Below are 7,634 nucleotides of genomic sequence, written 5' to 3' on the forward strand. Positions count from 1 at the left end.
ACAAAGAGATTAAAGCAGCACCTCTAATCTCAAATAATGAATCAGGCGAGGCGGCACTGTCCCAGCTGCGCTTAATGTCAGCGTGATTAAGTGTGTTGTAACTAAATGGACAGGGGACGAAAGGAAGCTTTAAAAGAGTCGGGAAGAGTCGGGAAGAACGGTAATCACTCTAATGAGGCCTGCGGAATAGTTTTACTGGTTCCTGACTCCACCAGCCACCGTTTTGCTTCTCTTCTTATTTTTCTTTTGGTGCTTGTTTTAATTTCCACTTCCTGATTTATTCCTGGCTGAATCCAAATGTGTGCCAGCTGTGCAGCAAGGAGACGTGTGAGCGAGGCTTTCAGAGGCTGGAGACGAACAGGACCGGAGATGAGAGGAAGCGCTTCAGCTATGGTGTAGAGTGGAGCACTGCACTGTTTGTACGCTCCTGTGTACGCTCGTCAGGATGGAGCTACAGGGCCTAGTTACCGGGCATCAGACCACCCGGGGCACTAATGAGTACCTACCGCGTGGGCGATGTGAGGCCTAACCCAAGCTGGGTCAGATCAGTGCCTGTATGTTTGCTACGGCAACATGAGGGGAGCTTTGATTTTTACAGTGAAGAGGAAGCTTGTGTAACTGGCATGTCTGGGGATATTTAAAGATTAAGCTTTTCTTTAAAAGGTGTTTTTTTTTGTTTACAGTAATTGTCACAACCACTGCATTTTTTGGGGAATGTGCTTAAGCTCCGTGGCGACTGATTTCTCAGGGATAACTGGAACAAACGCAAAAGTGGCGCTTCCATAAAGCATGACTGTGGCTCGAGACAGAGAGACCAGCTGAGGCACTCAGCTCCACGTCTGTCCTCGTCACGCGCGCACACCCACCAGATTTTGATCTAGGCCGGGCTTTGCATGAGATTGATGGTGACTGCAGAGAGACAGACCAAGCCAGCTAGTTTCATAACTTTATTTGTTCTCTGTTCTCTATGCTGTCTGTTCCCAGCAAAGAGCCTCGGCGACCCAGCAGAGGACAGTAGTCTTGTGGAGAAGTTTAAAGGGTGCGCACTCCCTGTGGAAAGACTCGGCTTTATGTATGAGGTCTCGCTGGCTGCTACGCTGCCTTCCAGTGAGGGAGGAGGAGATGGGAGGAGGGGGGGGGGAGTCACCTTTGTAAGGTCAGAGGGTTTAGAACCCCCCCGTGAGGCTCCAGGGACCCTAACGACCATCTCCCATATATAGTGGCTGCAGAGGAATTTGGTCCAGGCGGCAGCTGTTGCCAAGCAGAGAGCTCTAGCGGTGAGCCCTGTGCTTGAGTGGACGGCCACGCTGACATCCAAACAGCCACCACGGAAGAGCCGAGAGGGCTCAAAGCAGCACACAGAGACGCAGCTGAGGCAGCCCAGGAACCCAGGGGTTGAAAAGTTCAAAACAGTGATTTCCTTTTTGTGCTAATAAGTTCCCGAGTGTTTAGAAATAGTGGAACTACAAACCAATCCCACATGGAACATAGTGTGTGGGTTAAGCGAGGTCGTGAGGTGCACTGCACACCTACAGCCTGTTCACGTCCCATTTGTCCTGCAGAAACCCTCCTGTAGGTGCGTGTGCCGTTCGGGATCAATAATCCGATCCCAATCCTTCGTGCAACGTCGGGCACTAACACGGACATCTGCGATGTGGCATGTCACGTGCCTGCCCCTGCCCCGCTGGGAATGGGACTAATTGGGCCAGGGTAATGACCTGGATCCACAGTTTAACTGATCGTCCCCCACAACGATACAATTCCCCCAGACACTCGGCCTACTGCCACTGACTGATGTAAAGCCACCGTGTCTATACTGTATCTACTGTAACTACAGGAACTCCTCAGTTATAGTACTTCTTTTTGTTACATACCAGAGCTGCTCTTTTAATTAAAAGTTATGAAAAATCTAAAGCATGAAAGTCATCAACATTTTAAAAATGTTTTCTTTTCTTTCTTTATTTATTGCAGGGATGGTCCATGCCTTACATTAATCGGTCACAGCTTGAGGAGTCAACGTGGAGATGTAAAAAGTGGGTTCTGGGCAGCATTTGCCTTGTTCTGTAAGGCCATATTTCTCTTCCTGTAATTCCAAAATGGAAAACAGAAGTTGTGGTGAAGCTGGAGGTGGCAGAGAGGTGGTGCAATTCAAAACGCTCCTCTCAAAGCACAACGGGGGCCTGCAGGATGTGTGCCGGTCAGGAGGAGCGAGCTCCAGGTGCAGCCCTTCTCACAAACTCAAGTTCTTGTATAAATCTGTGTTTTGCAATGTCTACCAGCTGACTGAGCTCTTTCCTTTAAGAAATTCAAATAGCTGGCTGCTCGTTGACAGACTTTTTACCGAGCCTCCATTTTGGCGCACGCCTTCTGACTTTAAAGGCGGATTCCAGGAAAAAGAGCTGGAACCAAGAATCATAGCTGTGTGCTGGAGTAATACAACTGGAAGCTTCTAACCAAGTACTACCAGTGTTCAGCCAATTGTTTCAACACTTGCACTCATAAATAGTGGTTGGGACTCAAAACGTGTTACAATTATAAAACAACAAAACACATCGGCTCACGTGTGCCCATAAAACTTGACATCATTTGCAACCTGGCCTCCTATTTCAAATATTATAAATATTTTGACCTTCAGCAGTTCCTAGAGGGACCCAAATATTAATTTCAGCAACAAATACCTAAGCAATTAAGAAAAAATATTTAAGTTACATGGTGCTTTAGACTGGAATTTGTCGCAGATTTGTCATGAGTTCAAGACAAAACGGAGGTCATGTGAATATCTTCTCAAAATATATAGTCCCTGCTTTCTGTGGTGACACTCTTCTAGGTTGTTCCATAGGAGTGAAAAAGGAAGCCATACTCGGTGTACGCAGACTGTCCTCGGCTGCGGAATCTTGATTTGCCTGTTATTTCCTTCCTTGCACCACAACCAAAACCACTGTTCTTTTCATTCAGTTGGAGCAACCCAATGGTTGTGTCAGGTACTGAGTCTTCAGGAAGGCCTCAGGCTTGGTCTTTCCTTTTTTCTGCATTGAGTCTTGCTCCTTAGCCTTGAGGTATCATGGGGGAAAGAGAGATCGGTTCTGTCTCCTCAGAGGGACCTACGAGGAGAGACTGGGTAAGACGTGCCCTGGCCTACAGCCACACTCCCATGGAGATATAACGCAAAAAAACCTCAGCCCAACTACAGAATCAAGGAGGTTACAAATATGCTTAAAGATGACTGGAAAGCAGTGGAATAGCTGAAGTAAATGCTCTTAAATCACCTGTTAATTGGTTTAAGAGCAGACGTGCAAGTAACATGACTTTGTAAGCATTTACCAAGTAAATCACACCCTCAACATTGTCGCATTCCAGTCTTAAAACGCGCGGTGAGCTTGCATCCGGCTTCTATGGAATCCAGTTGGGTTTGTAACTCTCGTCACTGGATTCGGAGGAGTCTGAAAGTCAACCATGAGCTTTCTGTAGCTTCCTGTTAACTTCCCAGCAGCTCTACGGCACTTTACTGAAGCCATCGTTCTGCACACGCATGCTCCCCACGCAAACGCAGCCCCGTCGGCACCAGCAGGTATATACGGACGGCGGGGCAGGAGGGTAAATCACAGGCCATGAACATATCTGCACATATACTCTTAAAACCTTCGTGTTAAAGTTAAACCACCTCTCAAGGGGTTTTTTTTTTTTGATAGGAGAGGAAAAAGTTGAATCCAGAGAACTGCTTATTTATCAGTGGCCATAAATATTTCTCGATTCTGTCCGAATAATGTAAATTGTGCACAAGAGGGTTTTTCAGAAAAGTCAACAGAAAAAGCAAACTTAGGCTCTGGCGCAAATGGCAGAATTTGGCATGAAATAATATAAAATGACAAATCATTGTGTGAAACAAGGTACAGTTGCCGGCAATTTGTGTTACGGTGATCATTGATTTAACTGGCAAACAATCCGGAGACAAACTAGAAAACTCCACACACACACAAAAAAGTCATCATCTATATAAAATGACCAGGAAGTTATTATCCAAATATAGACTTACTGAATAAATAACTACAACATGACAAGAATGAGACTTTATTGGTTTTGTGGAGTTTATAACACTAAGATAAAGGGCAGTTTACACATACAATTACAAACAAACATGTGATTTGTATGAGCATCATAATCTGTACATAACCTGTACAATATTCCATACATTGTTGGTTCTGTATTCTCAGTGCATAGCATTACACACAGAGCAACTGTTGCACATCACAAAATTATCTAAACAGGCTGAAATTGAATAAGGCCGTTTTATTTATTTATTTTTTTCCTGCAAATGATGGAAAAAAAGAGTTTACATGATGTCTGAGTCCAAAGGAGAAGTGGAGGGGAAGATGAAAGCGCTATGGGGCCAGAACCCCAACAAACCCTCTGCAGTGGGGAAAAGCCCAGACGATTTAGTGCACAGTACCACCCCGCCCGTCCATATGCATGACATGATGCGCGAAAATAGCTTTTGAAACAAGCACTTTTTTTTCGGTCCAGTAAACAAGAGGCACTTTGTGGCAACCACAGGCATCACAGCATATTGCACAAATCAGCTAAAAAAACTAAGTGACATGAAACTTACACACTGGCACCTTAAGATTTTTATTTTAAATTTTTTAATTAAAGCTGAAACTCAAATGTATGATGTTGCCTGTGAGCTCCACACAAGTTTTTAACCCGTGCTACATGAAGCAGACGGGCTCGGCGCCTGTCCTCATGAACCACCTCCCTGCCAAGCCTCCCATTTGGTCCATTCCAGCTCACCAACACACACCAGAGCCTGCGGTGAGCACAAGGGCCGTGGTCCTTGCTTACCTGGGTGAGGTGTGTTGTGAGTTTGAACAGATCTAAACAACTTGGGGGGGGGGGGGGGGTGCTCCCCGAGGACTGTACTGCACTGGGTGGGGGCCTCCCCGAGGACCGAACTTAGAACCTTGGACATTAACAGATGCCTAAGGTCTCAGGTGACATCCTCCCTTCATGATCGCATTTTGTGTGTTAAGGTACTATGGCTAAATTGTCACGGGTGGGGCTATGGATGTCCTAGGGATGGCCTGTGACCTGATGCAAGCTCATCAACAGTGATGCCCTTAAACAGACTTATACAATAAACTGTTGAACATCCAGACATAGTACAAGATGTAGGCAGGTAGGGGCCAGAGTCAGAAACCTGCAGAGGGTTTTTAACTAGAATGTGCATGAATATTGTCAAACATTTCCTCTCTTCCTTTTATTCCTACTTTGAGGAAAGTAATACACGATTCCATGGGCAATACACAAATCAGTATTGAGCATAGTGACTCGCTTCATACCACCTTTATCCTCCTAGAGATTTAATTGCTTGCATGGCTTTTACCAAGGGGAATAACCAAAAGGAGGTGAAAATACTGTGAACTGCTGACTGAAACCCTGCAAAAACCTGTAACAGTGCAAAAGTCTAGTACAATATGTTGCTCTATTATAGTAGCTTTAAATAAGTACTGTTAAAAGTCAGTGCTTGGGCAGAATGGTAGAGTACAAAGCAAGAGCAGAGTAAGCATTGTCAGCTTCAAGTAAGGCAAAGAATACCTCCCCTCGACCCCGCCTCTTCACACAGAATACCTCCCCTAGACCCCGCCTCTTCACACATACCTTCCCCTAGACCCCGCCTCCTCACACATACCTTCCCCTAGACCCCGCCTCCTCACACATACCTTCCATGTACCCTGGCACTTCTCAAAGATTACCATCCTTAGACCCCACCTCCTCATTTAAAAAAAAAACAAACAAACCAAACAAAAAACACCAGCAAACAAAAAAAAAAACCCCAAACAAACAAACAAAAACCTCAAGCTTAATTTTGGCAGGTTTTCAGTGATGTGTCAAAATGTAAACGAAACCCTTGTTTTAAAGGTTCTTTTTCCCCCCCTTCTTTCCTGGGTTGGCTACTGTAGGACAGTGTTACAGAAGGCAGTCTTCTCTTCAAAATCTCAGGAACATATTCTTTCTAAAAGGAAGCCAAGATGTAGGACATGTGCAGTGGGTCGACGAGAAGAATGAAGCCTCCATCATCAACAGCAGAAGAAAGGCAGCTTACTCACTACCCTCAGAAGATTCTTGCCCAAGAGACTTAGGAGTTTTTTTGTATTTGTTGTTTTTGGTCTGGCTCAAGATTCAACATGAGCCAGGTGTTGAAATTTGGCATGCTGAAAGAAAATTATACATTTAAATACTCATATATAGGGCTTTAATATGTCTGAAGCAAGCACAAGACGTTCTGTAAAATCTGTAGCTGCACTATTCTCATTCCAAAAGGAATGAAACCTGTTCAAGGAAAAAAAAAAAAAAAAAAGGGGTGGTGTCTTAAAATGTAAAGAATCCCAGCCAAAACCTAACCCACACCAAAAGTACAGGAGTCTAGGAATCCCAGCCAAAACCGAACCCACACCAAAACACAGGAGTCTAGGAATCCCAGCCAAAAACCTAACCCACACCAAAAGTACAGGAGTCTCAGAGTTCACGTGTGCATGCCACTAACAATTATAATGCATACAGAAGGATCACGCATCATGGCAGCTACACACGCTGTATGACAGGCACAGATTCTTGGCTCCAAATGTTGTTCATTGAGTTTGTAGTTTGGCAGTTTGTAAGCACCATTGTTAAGATTAAAACAAATGATCCAGGTTGCATTAGACCACACAATAAGGCTACAAACAATTTAGGAGCCAAAGATCTGAGGTCTGACCCAACCCCCCCCCCCAAAAAAAAAAAACAGGAAACAAACACCCAAGAATACATGGATATAGTGCACAATATGGCCTCAAAACTCAATTCTGGAAGTTCTGGTCTAGCTCAGAGGGGCACACTACATTAACCTTATTCTCAGCTCTTCTTCACACCCCAGGTTGCACCACGTCATTCTCCACTCGGCCAGACCACAGGCGCAGTGTGCAAGCCTGAAAAGCCTGTCACTGCACCCGTGGCTAACACAGGCTCCCGTGTGGTTACTACACTCACCACTACATAACACACGAGGGAGCGAGCTAGGTACTAGACCATGTGGACAGCTACACAGAACCCTAAACACCAAGCCCTTTACCACACTGCAGCTTGACAGAAGGCATGCTCTGGGCAGACGTTCTCCTATGTACGCCAATGGCTGATGTGAGCGTAAAACACGTGCAGATGTGTGCCCCAGAGTGTGCCCTTGGTGATGGCTGATTTAAATCAGAAACCTCTCTGAAGGGGGGCAAAGTGTAACATATAATTAATATCATGTGTACTAATTCCAATAGCATGCAAGCCTGTGTCAACTATGGTGTCAACGTTATTGCAACATTGTTTCCCTGCGGTGGTATAAATTTTAATTACTTTAACATATATTATAAAAAAAAAAAATTAAAAAAAAAAGCATTGAATGAATGTGTTACTGTATCTCTCCCCCCCCCCCCCCCCCCCCGCATTTCGATCAATGGACAAGAGGGAACAGACCAGTAAAATGTCCTGAAGCATCATATGGAAAGAAATAATTACATCTGTAGTCAATATTAGAAATGATACCAGCAGACATTTGATACCTATGAACACTGGACTGTAGTTTTTTGGGTTGGTTGGGGGCAGGTGGTCTG

At 44.9% G+C, this 7,634-nt stretch overlaps 1 protein-coding gene across 3 annotated transcripts in view; it reads left to right on the forward strand.

Annotated features, from left to right (window-relative positions):
* The window catches only part of rnls (renalase, FAD-dependent amine oxidase), a 42,065-nt gene extending 35,496 nt beyond the window's left edge, over positions 1-6,569 (forward strand). For all 3 annotated transcript variants that reach the window (XR_003410877.2, XM_027013428.2, XM_027013430.2), the window contains one exon: positions 1,972-6,569. The gene's annotated coding sequence lies outside the window, so the exon portion shown is untranslated. The remainder of the gene's footprint in view (positions 1-1,971) is intronic.
* The last annotated feature ends 1,065 nt before the right edge of the window (positions 6,570-7,634 follow it).

The sequence above is a fragment of the Electrophorus electricus genome, chromosome 14, assembly GCF_013358815.1.
Source record: "Electrophorus electricus isolate fEleEle1 chromosome 14, fEleEle1.pri, whole genome shotgun sequence".
Taxonomy (NCBI): Eukaryota; Metazoa; Chordata; class Actinopteri; order Gymnotiformes; family Gymnotidae; genus Electrophorus; species Electrophorus electricus.